The sequence below is a fragment of the Rhinopithecus bieti genome, unplaced genomic scaffold (genome assembly GCF_001698545.2).
Source record: "Rhinopithecus bieti isolate Rb0 unplaced genomic scaffold, ASM169854v2 scaffold_15572, whole genome shotgun sequence".
Lineage (NCBI taxonomy): Eukaryota > Metazoa > Chordata > Mammalia > Primates > Cercopithecidae > Rhinopithecus > Rhinopithecus bieti.
The window spans coordinates 1414694-1427146 of record NW_016809536.1 but is presented as its reverse complement, the minus strand read 5'-3'; the positions used below and the strand labels follow the sequence as shown (position 1 = coordinate 1427146).

Sequence of the window (12453 nt, the reverse complement as noted above, 5' to 3'; positions counted from 1 at the left end):
TCCCTCCCTTCCTTCCTTCCTTCCTTCCTTCCTTCCTTCCTTCCTTCCTCCTTCCCTTTCTGTCTCTCTCTCTGTCTCTTCCTCTCTCTCTCTTTGCCTCTTTTCCTCTCTGTCTCTTTCCTCTCTGTCTCCCTGCTGGTGTTTCCTTGCCTCTGCCAGCCACTTATGCTGCTGTTCTCTCAACCACTGTGGGGTTCTAAAACCAGCTGTAACCCAGTGTCTATGTACGGGAACTGGTCTGGGTGCCTTGGCTTACAGGTTACCTTGTGCCATACCTTTGAAATAAGCGACCTGTCCAGGCTTCTTCCTGATGGCCAACCCATCTCTAATGCTGGTCAGTCTATTTCACACAAAGTTCTAAGTTTTCCTGGTGTCATAGTAACACTGTAATCTCCCTTAAATTCTTTCTTGAAATTTTTCAACATAGTTCCTATTGGGGTGGGCTTACTTTGTGCCTGACCCATGCTTCCTCGAGACAAAACACCACACTCACACCACATGCACACCACATAAAGAATGGGTGAAAAGGGCACACACACACTTGTACAGTTTACACCAAACCAGAATCAAAACCAAAATCAGAGTATCAAGAAATCTAAGCCAGGTCAAAACCAAAACCAAAGTATCAAGCAATCCAAGTCAAGTCAAAAACAAAAAACCAAAGTGCCGGTACAGGCACACCATGGGTGATCAGGACATGCTTCCACTCAAATGGAGTAGACAAGTTCCAAAGACCAGTCTTACCAAGTTTCAGATGTCCAGATTCCAAGTGCCAGTTCCTTCCCAGTGTTCAGCCACCGTGTTGATCATCCACGGGAGCCTGCCACTCACTGCTCTGGTGAGACCTTCCACTGGGGCAGTTGCCTACCTGTGAGCACTCTCAGGATCCGTGTTGCTCAAGCTGACTGGAGTCCCCCTCAGGGATGCTCTACAGGGCAAGCCTAAGCCACCTGAGGGGCTACCTTGATCGTCTGTTAATCACCTCGTTTCCCGGTCAGGGAATGAAAAAATGCAACAGACAAGCCACAGGCAAAACCCCTCAGACACCGAGTTAAAGAAGGAAAGGCTTTATTTGGCCAGGAGCTTTGACAAGACTCACGTCTCCAACAACCGAGCTCCCTGAGTGAGCAATTCCTGTCCCTTTTAAGGGCTCACAACTCTAAGGGATTCCATGTGAGAGGGTTGTGATCAATTGAGCAAGCAGTGGGTACGTGACTGGGGGCTGCATGCACCAGTAATTAGAACAGAATAGAATAGGAGAGGAATCTTCACTTCATAAGTGCTTTTCTTATGCAAATAAACGATTAGACCAGGGGTCGATCTTTAACTCCCAGGCCCAGGGTGTGGCATCAGGCTGTTTGCTTGTGGATTTCATTTCTGCCTTTTAGTTTTTGTTTCTTCTTTCTTTGGAGGCAGAAATTGGGCATAAAACAATATGAGGGGTTGTCTCCTCCCTTAATTGAATCATCAAAATTTTACAGATGATGAAAATGATTTGCAGAAACAGTAGCCAAATTGTTTAAGCTTACACAGCCTGTAAGAGGTGGAGCCAGGTATGGAACCTGAGCTGCCTTTGCAGTCTATCTTCTCAACTCCTCTCAGCTCCATTAGATGAGACCAAGGGAGACATTTAATTTGAGCAATTTTTGTTTTTATTGTTATTTATTTATTTTGTAAAGCCAAACATTTGTGCATATTTATACAATAAAGGAAGGACCCAGTAGTGAGGAAAGTATTAAACATAAAGGAGAGGGGATAATAAATAAAGCTATGCAGAAATAAAGGGAGGTGTGGAGGTCTTGATGCTGAAATTTAGTTTTAACATTCAACTTTATAAATGTATGTTTATCTTAAAGCACAGATTAGGAACTCAAGTGTTATGCACATAAAACCACAACATTTATTAAAAATAGTTAATACTACTTTGTGGCACACTTATCCAGTGTAATGTAATATTATTAGCATTTTACATATAGTTTATATGTAATTATCTCATTTATTCCACACATTAACTAATGTGGGAAGTAGGTGGTAAAACTCTGGTTCACAGGCTTTAATTATTTGCCAAAACTTATGCAGCCAGGATTTAAATCCAGATACCTTATTTGTGCCCCAAACTGCTTCCACTACTTCTTCTCACAAAGGCAAGAGCTCAAGTGTGGGACCAAGAGAAAGAGAAACTTAAGGTGGACCGCTGACCAACTACTTGATGTGAAAGGGTCATGATTAAAAAAAAAGAAGAAAGAAAGAAAAAAAGGAAAAGACAAGAAAATATTCCTAGAAGTGAGATGGAATGATGGAATCCAGGAGCGTAATTGTTAAAGAAAGAAAGGAACAGTATTTACTAATGCCCGAGTATGGGACACATAAAATAGGCTCCATACACAGAGCATTACTTTTCATATTCACATACGTTGTAAGATGTTCATTATAACTTATTCTATTAGGAGCAAATTGACACTATTAAAGGTAAAATCTATTTGCCAAAAGTTACAAATTTATATAATGGAGTTGAGATTTGAAGTCAGTCCTATGTGACTTCAGAGTTTACAGCTTTTTCTTTCTTTTATACCTGATTATGTGAACCTGCCATTTAATCTGCTACATGTGCATGTGAATGTGACAATGAACAAAAACAATGTACCTGCACTAACTTCAATGGTGTAAATTTTCCATTATATTATCAATGGTCCAAAAAGTTTGTTTTTTTATATAATTCTGTAATAATATTGATTTTCAAAATCTTTTGTGAAATATTTGTTTTGTTCCTCCCATATTGCATAACTTCACTGTCTAATATTACAAGTCCAACATTGTCAATTATATTTCATGGATTCACCTTTAGACAGTCTTGTTTCTGGAGTTGGTTACTTTAATCCCGTGAGTATGTATCTCAAAGGTGTGTGACAGATAAATTCTCAATGATTGAGTATGTACAACTGTGATAAAACCAATTCTTTCTTCCAATAATTCTTTGCTCAATTTTGTTCAAAGATAAAATGGAGAATATAAATTATTATGCGTCGTTAGTGTTGTCAGTTAGTACTCATTTTTTAAAAATTCAATCTGCAATTGTATGTTTCTCAGAATGTTTTATTGTGTTTACTTCAATTTCCCAATCTACAGTGGAAATACCCTGCAAATGCTGAATTGGTTAAATTTCTACATTTTCTGAAAGTCAATTGAATTGCTATATTTTTCTTTTGCATGACATTTGGATCTGAAAGTATCTTTCCCATATATTAAATTAAAGCAACAGTTACAAAACAATGTGTCAACATGTTTTCAAAAACATGGAAAAATTCTGAGAAGTAGGTTGACTGGCTGAAGTTTAGAAACCATATTAAAAAATACAATATAAGCAGATTTTTTTTTTTTTTTTTTTGACAGACTCTTGCCCTATTGCCCTGGTTGGAGTGCAATGGCACGATCTCGGCTCACTGCAACCTTCGCCTCCTAGGTTCAAGTAACTCTCTTGCCTCAGCCTCCCATGTAGCTGGGATTACAGGCACCCACTACCATGCCCAGCTAATTTTTTATATCTTTAGTAGAGATGGGGTTTCACCATGTTGACCAGCCTGGTTTTGAACTCCCAACCTTGTGATCCACCCACCTCGGCCTCCCAAAGTGCTGGGATTACAGGCGTGAGCCACTGTGCCCAGCCAAAGTAAGCAGATTTTTAATAATATTAAAATTTTAATTTTTGAAACATCTGGGAACGTTTTCACATAATGATTTTTTTTGCATTATAAATTATTAAATGTTAATATTGTTTTAGACCATATTAAAATTTTACCTGGAAAGACTTGGTAACAGAAAATCTTAGCTACTGAAGTACTAAAATATTATGACCAAATAGTAAGATTAAAATAGATGGGTAAAAAATAATCACATTTCATAATTTAAAATTAGATAACATGTTTCCATTTAAAAATACAAATTGTGTCCAATATGCAAATTGGAAGTGGTATGGAAAACATGTAAATCGAGCTTTTGCTGCTGGAATTCTTTTCAAAATGCTGTATATTTTTTCCTACTGCACATGCATTGGGATGGAAACAATTCTAGTGTAGTAATCAGTAAATTTAAATTTAAGTCATGATTTAAACTAGAAACCCAAATTTCTCCAAAAGAATAATACAACACTATTTAGAGTAGCACTAATGCAAAAACTTAATATGTATTTTTTTTTTTTTTCAGCTTTTGGGGGGAATTTTACCTCCATTTCTAAATTTAATACAATGGGCAGAGCTGTGACTCTGCCAAGACATGGGTAGTTTAACATACCTTCTGACAGTGTAATCTAGGTAAGTAGACTATTATTTAATAAACTGAATAAAATTGCTAAAGTGTAACCTAGGGCTTTGGAAGACAGTGTGACATATTGAAATGTCTAGTTACAGTTATCTTTGGAAAGCATTCATCTGACAATACAAATGGTGGAAGACTTGGAAACAGGTCATCTTAATTAGTAAAATATAGTTGCTATCATTCTGAGTTGTTGTTAGCAGAAAATAGACCATAAACAAGGAAAGACAGTAGTGGATTCCCATGGGGAAAGCTTCCAAAGTAAAGTATCAAGTGGTATCAACTATAAATATGAATTAAAATATACTGATATAAAACAGAATAGTTAGAATGAGTTGCAGAAATCAAGGTCATAGAAAAAGGTAAGGTTGTTTAGCAAATTTTTGAGGGAGGTTATGAACCTGAATTAATGGAATATATGGAGAAGCCTTTTCAAATATACACACCATGTCAGAATGTTATGAACAGTTGAACATTAAGACAAGGTGGATTGGCTTGGCAGGTGTGTGAGAACCAGAGAGCTTAGAATAACAATAAGTGGAGGTGGGCTTATGTTAATAGTTGCTCATTTGATTTCAAATCTTGAAATAATAATAGTGATAATGATAATAAGAATTCTTGAAAAATAGTGCCTTGGTATATCAAAATTAATATTTTTAAATACTTGAAGATTAGTGATATCATATCTATTAGATTATATATTTAATAGTAAAATAGTTATTTTATATGAGCCTACTCCCTTGATCAAAATTATGTGTTACCCTTAAATAAAGAATATTGAAATTTCCTGTAGAATAGTAATACCCTTCCATGACCATTTCCTGAACTTTACTATAGAGCCAACATGGTTTTAGTCTGTTGGCAGACAGATTTACCCATTTCTTGTTGTCCGGTCTACTCTGTGGAGAACACTAGACTGTCCAAAACACATTTTGGTTATTTGCAAAACTTAGAATAACACAACTTTGATTACAGGGCATTATTTATCTTATTAACATTGAAATATGCTAGTCATGAGGAGAAGATACAGTTTCTATTTTACCTTTTATGCCAATTTTACTCTTTTAATCTGGAAAGGAAGGAAATGTTATCATCAATGAAATATTTTTTCTACCGGAAAAAAGTTTTATATGTACTTTGTAAAATACACTGTTGGTGGGAATGTAAATTAGTTCAGCCACTGTGGAAATCAGTATGAACATTTTGCAAAGAACTTAAAACAGAACTACCATTCAACCCAGCAATACCATTATTGGGTATATACTCAAAGGAAAGGAAATCATTCTACCAAAAAGACACATGCACTTCTATGTCCATTGCAGCTCTAGTCACAATAGCAAAGATAGAGAATCAACCTAGATGCCTTAACAGTGGATTGAATAAAGAAAATGTGGTACATATACACCATGGAATACTACATAGTCACAAAAAGGAACGAAATCGTGTTCTTTGCAGCAGCATAGATGTAGCTGGAGGCTATTATTCTAAGCAAATTAACGTAGGAATGGAAAACCAAATACTGTACATTCTTACTCATAAGCGAGTGCTAAACAGAGTACATACAGACACAACGATGGGAACAATATACAGTGGGGACTACTAAAAGGGGAAGAATGGAAAGGGAAAAAGGTTTGAAAAAATAACTATCAGTTACTATACACACTCCTAGGGTGATAGAATTATTCCTATATTAAAGCTCAGCAGCATGCAATTTACTCTTGTGACAAGCATGCACGTATTATACACCCAAACCTAAAATAAAAGTAAAAATAATAACAATAATAAACAAAAAATAAATTATTTCTTGAAATTTTTTAATAAACCTTATTAAAATCTACCTCTTTGAGATCAACAAAAGGAACATTGTGATTTTCCTTTAAATACAAGGGCATTTTGCAATCATTTTAAAAGCAGTCTCTTAAACTGGGAAATTTATTTACTGTATATCAAATTGCAAGTTTGACCAAATCTGGAAAAAATATTATTTGTAAACTATATGCATTTCAAAAGTTATTGTTTAAAAAAATGTAAAAGAAAGTATCTTCCATATATATAGCAAAAGTACCTAAAATGATTATTTGGCAAAAAGATAAATATGTTGTAACAAATTATAAAGTATTGATTGATTATATCTGCATGTTTGCTGTTCAGTTGTTACATTGAATTTGAAAATATATATCCTTAGGAAAAGCATTCTAGATCAAATTTGATTTGCCTTTTGACATAGAAAGAAGGCAAACTTTGTAATTTCTATTCATTTGTGTAAACTTTTCCAATTCTCTATTTGTTAGTTAAACTTGAGGTTAATTGTCCATGTACACTTTTATCTCGGTTTGTCAATTGTGTCTATTTCTTGCTTACTAAAGTAGATAAATCTTATCTTTCCCAAGCCCATTTGTTTTATCTCTATTACTATGCAGCCAGGCTCTCAGGTTTTCTTACACCTGTTTTATTACAGTTTTCTTATTACTGGACTTTCCTCACACTAGTGATGGATTGCCACTGGCCTTTTGTCTTTCAATTCTCTGTCATAATAAAAAGAAAATAACTGTAAAAAAGTCACATTGGAGAGTGTGCAGTTAGAGGATTAAATCGCAGTCTATAATCCTGTACCTTTATTTCTCTGGGTGAAGTAATGTCACAGAGTTTCATATTTATGAAAATACATTGTTACAAATGAACTTCATAGGTCTCTAAGTAAATTATAAAGACAGAAGTCCAGTTTATAGCAGAGATAAAAGTTGTTTTGTAATAAGTAATCATTAATTTATAGGTTGATAAATTTATGGTCAACTCAGAAATATTATTCTGCCTCTTGCCATCATTTTTAATATTTCTCTTATCCATATTCCTCTCTAGGGAAGCAAAAAATATGAAATGATTAGTTAATTGAAAATGGAAAGCTCAAATACTGTAGCAATACTTTCTTTGAAGTAGACAGAAAGTAAATTAGAAGCAGATGAGGCCAAGTGTTGGGGAATTAATGATAGCTTATCTATGACCTTAATTGTAACCAGTGCCCTGTATGTGAAGAGAGTACTTTTTAATATGATTCTATTAAAAGATATCTTACACGTCACTAATCATCAAGGAAATACAAACCAAAACCACAATGAAATAGTAACTTACACTTGGTAGGATGGCTCTTATCAAAAAGACAAGAAGTTAACAAGTTTTGCCAAAGGTGTGGAAGGAAGAAAGGGAAAACTTGTACCCTGTAGGTGGGAATGTCACTATGGAAGACAGTACAGAGGTTCCTCAAAACATTACAAATAGAACTACCATGAGGTGTAATGGTTAATGCCTATAATCCCAGCAGTTTGGTAGGCCGAATTGGGTGGATAGCTTGAGTTCAGGGGTTTGAGAGAAGCCTGGGCAACATGGCAAAACTCTGCCTTTACAAAAAAACAGACAAAAAAAAAAAACAAAAAAAACACAAAAAAACTACCTGGGTGTGAGGTGTATTGGCACATGCCTGTGGTCCCAGTTATTGGGAGGCTGAGGTTACTAGGAGGCTGAAGTGGGAGGATCACCTGAACCCAGAGAGGTTGGAGCTGCAGTGAGCTGTGAGTACACTACTGCACTCCAACCTGGTCAAGAGTGAGACCTCATTTCAAAGAAAATAAAAACCCTAAATTTCATCATCTAAATCCTGTCAATCAGGTATGAGTGAGACTCTGAGTCTAATCAATTTTGACCATAATTTATCCAATGACCTGTGAAATTAATGAAATAGTTTATCTGTCCCCAAAATAAAGTGGCAAAACAGGTGTAGGAAAACAGCTATAGACATTTTGGTGTAAAAGGGAGAAAATAAAAGGGAAAAAAAATGAGTAACTAGTTTTAAGAAATTTTAAAATCCAGTAGTAAAAACCCTGTTAGGTTTTAAGGCAAGAGCATAATTTTCTATGGTTTTTGGATCCATCTTCTGAGTCTTCTTTTTTTCTTTTGTTTTCATTAAAGGAAGCAGATGTTTATAGCTGAATAGATTTGTCAGCCAATAGAATTTCTGGGGTTCAATAATCTTTTTTCATTTTGTGCTACTTGTTCTCCTTTAAGTTTAAGCCATCATTCTTTCTGCTGTTACATAAATCCCTATCACTTTGTGCATCTCCTGATATGTCATAGGGGTTCACAGCATTAAACAGGACAAATTTACAGTGGAATCCTGTTGCTATTTTGTCTTTCTACTTTGAAAGAACAATTGCTAAAGAACAATTGCCTCAAGCTTCCTTAAGTCCCCTGTTTAGACTGAGAAAATACGAGAGTCACACACTTAACCTCTCAGTCTTTTGTATAACTAAGTACTTTGTACTTTTGCTACTTTTTATTTAAAGTTTCATTTAAAAAATCTATCACTCCCCTCTAGTATTTCCTTATAAATAATCACTTGCTTTTTCCAGAAAAGTAAACAGAAATCTTACTCTTACTCTAACATTGAAACATTTAAAAACCAAAAGGATATCTCTATGGTCTGTTCTCTTCTCTTATCATTTTGGAAGTGTGTGATTAGAATTGGGTGGTCCCTACCAGCTTTCTCTGATCATTAAACTATTTTTATTTTAAACTACTGAGTATTTGAGATTATTCGTTACTGCAGCGTAATGTAGTCTATGTTGACTGTAAGATAAGAAATTTCAGTAGATGTTTGTTAAATGCAGTGGATTGTCATGGTAGAGAAATGAAAGGGAAGTTAAGGAAAGTTAACAGTATGAACCAAATCACTTTTATAGGAGCATGGCTGTAAGGAAAATAAATAAGACTGTAGGCCAAGAAAGGGCTACTTAAATATGGGTGTTTCTTTGATATGAAATATACTGGAGAAGAAAAATTGATTCTGTAATAAGGATAGAATAATTTATAGGGATAAGATTCCCGGAGAGTTAAGAGATTGGAATGCAAAAAAGAGTGACTTGCCTCAGGTAAAAGAGTAATTTAATCTATTAAGCAGATAAGAAAGTTGAAGAATTTTAAAGCTGGATTGTGGCATTTTCTGTGGCAGAGCAATCAAGTCTTGCCATTTTCAAGGAGCCAAGGGTGGGAATGGCAGCATTTCCACATTCATTATTTTCACTTCTCCACAGATCCTTGTCTGGATCCTTTTCCAAAACAAAAGATAAGAGCAATGTTGATCAGAAAATAAATAAAATAGCAAACATGGCATCACATACTTGACTTCCAGGTAAACCTTTCAAGTTAACATTTCAATGTAAGTTGAAATGAAATGTATGAGATTAATTTGTAAGGCCATGTATACTTTTCTTATTTTGTTTATAAGTATCCCAATTTAATACAAGGCATTGTTAAAACATCTTTGGAAATCCTACACAATTTAATAGCTGACTTTGTAAATTTATATAAGATAAGAAAGATGATTTTAATCCCAAATATGAATTATAACAGTTACAAAAACTTGTTGTGTTCTATATTATTGAGCAGTAATAAAAAATCTATATAGTAATGTTTAACATTGATTGCTGATTGGAAGCCTGTTCTTTGCTTCCGGTCAAGATGATAACAAATATTGACATCAACGTACATATATCTCTATTTTTTTATTTAAAAGGAGTTCAGTTTCTCCTTACCATTGAGACCTAATACATCCTTCTATTTCCACCCACTAAAAAAGAATCAGGTTTATACTTGCTTGCTAAGTTATTTTTCTAACTCTGCATGCCTCAGGGAAAGCTAATTAAAACTGTTGGCCATTACAAAACTATTTCTCTTTACTTAACCTTGTAAGTTTCTCAGTATTTTGAAAATACAAAAACGTATTAAAAGAACAAATATAATTCTGCAATATGATTTAGTTTGAATTTGTTTCTTCTTTACATTCAGATACTTAAAAATCGAACTCATGTTATTTTTTCCAATATGCCTAACATAGACCAGAGAGAATTATACAACTGAATATTCTATCTAAAATTGAATATTCTATAAGAAATCAATATTTTTATAAAATTGGTTCATTGTGAAGATTTCTAGCTTCCTTAGTCATCTAGAAGTTAACTCAAAGTCTTAAAGTAATAAAAAAATTTCGATGTAGGCCTTCATTTATAGGAAATATATGTCATAACCCATAATGTGGCAACTTTAGGACATTAATGAGATAATTGTGTGTTAAATTGGCATGCATATCAAAATAGTGAGGGCAAATCTGCATAGAATAGATATCAGGGAACATAACTATGAAACACAGCCATATGCTGTAACTTAAAAAAAAATAAATAAATAACATCCCATCCATTCATTAAATTGCTGCTATGTGTAAAGCCCCATGCTAAGACCTATATTGAATTACTCATGTAATCCCCAGAATTCTTTAGAGTTGAGTTTATATCAGAAGAATTTGGATATTGGGTAGTTTAGATAACTTTCCCAAGATCAAAAATATTAAAAATGGGCAAGACTTACTTTTAAACCTAAGTGTTTCTGAACTTAATGCATATGCTGAAGCAGAGGCAGAAACAGTCCTACAGATCAACATTCTTTTACTGTAGTGTGCATCAGAATCACCTGGAGCTTTCTGGTGATTCGGTCAAGAGTGGGACCCAAGATGTAGCATTTCAACTATTTCCCAGTTGCTGATGCTGCTGGTCTGAGGCTCACACTTGAGAACCACTGCTATGGATTTCAGTAGTCATTCTATCCTGTATTTATTATCGTTCTGAATCATGAAGAAACATTTGGATTATGCTCAATAGACAATGTAAGGACACAAGGAAACATGTAATACTTTTAAGAAAAACTTTCATCAAAATATATATTGTTCAGGAGATTAATCATCATTCACAAATAGAAAACTTTATTCCCTAAATTTGTCCAAAAAGAAGTACTGCCCAATTAAGAACAGATCTTGTGACATTTTCAATGTTGCTAGTTTATGTGTAGTATGATTATTTCAGGACTTACTTGGTCAATGCCAATAATGCATATAACTTTAAGTACCAATCTCAGAGCCTTGGAAAATAGGAGCAAGATTCCCTTGTCCGTCTGCATTCTCAGGTAAATGGTAACACCTGTTCCAAACTCCTTCCTACTCACAGACATACAACATGTCATTGTTGATTGGACTGAGCACATTGATTTTTTCGTAATGCCATAAATTTTTCTTAACCAAGAAATGAACTACAAGTGGTAATTCTAATTAATTGATTGGTAGCTCACTACTGAAAGGACAGGTTTTTTGACTCAAAGTCTTCATTCCTATCAAGATATGTAAAGCTGTCATTCCTTAAGATATTGATTGGTTAGCATGTAATTAGCCTTGAAAAATTCTAAAGTAAATGTCCCGCCTAGGGTAACAATAATGGTGAGTATGCTGCAGTGGAATTGTGTTTCCTTATCTTAGTGAGAATAATGGGATCATGGAACAGTAGAAGCCAGGTAGACACAATTTATTTTCAGAGACAAGGTGAGAACAGTTACCATACAAACTGTAATCAGAATTTTGACATGCAATATTCTGTGGTTTATTTGATTGCAGAACCCTTAAAAATGAACTAGGGGGACAGCCTGTTAAGGTGTGTTTATTTGATACTTACAGGTAGCAAAATTCTACTTCTTATGGAAGAAAGAAAACCTACTTAAAGGTTGCACACTGTAGTGGAGATTCGCAGTATTTAAACCAAGACTATCCCTTTGAAACAGAACACTGCTATGGATCATCAAGTGTACACCAGTGAATCGTTCTGCAATTCATCCTCAATAGTGTTAGTAGCCACTTGTTAGCATGAATGTGCCCTTAGAAAATAAAAATTCTCAGAATTGCTGTGAGTTGTTTGATTTGGGCTCTGAACTAAAGGTAATCCTTGGGGAATTAATTCATTGTTGTCGTCTAACTTCAAAAAGAAGTTTAAAGAAGTTTAGGTATGGGTAGAGCCTTGGCTCTAATTGATCTCATATTGATCCAGGGAGATTATAGCTATGGTTTTGGTTCTTTGAACAGCATCAAAATATAAAGTGTATTGACATATTTTTATTACTATAAGCACAATCTCTAGATATTAGCCTCACCCATAGCAGGTAATTTATGATAAGAAGGGCAAATGGAAACCATTGGAGCTCTTACACACTTCAAATATGTTTCTATTATATAAACCAAAAGAAATTCCACACATTAAATGCAGCTGTGATTCCAGGTAT

The 12453-nt window shown here is 34.5% G+C and overlaps 1 long non-coding RNA gene across 3 annotated transcripts in view; it reads left to right on the top strand.

Moving 5' to 3' along the window:
- Window positions 1-12050, top strand: part of LOC108540581 (uncharacterized) — a 108165-nt gene extending 96115 nt beyond the window's left edge. For all 3 annotated transcript variants that reach the window (XR_001888709.1, XR_001888708.1, XR_001888710.1), the window contains 2 exons: window positions 4201-4307; window positions 11855-12050. This is a non-coding gene — a long non-coding RNA (uncharacterized LOC108540581). The remainder of the gene's footprint in view (window positions 1-4200; window positions 4308-11854) is intronic.
- Window positions 12051-12453: the final 403 nt, after the last annotated feature.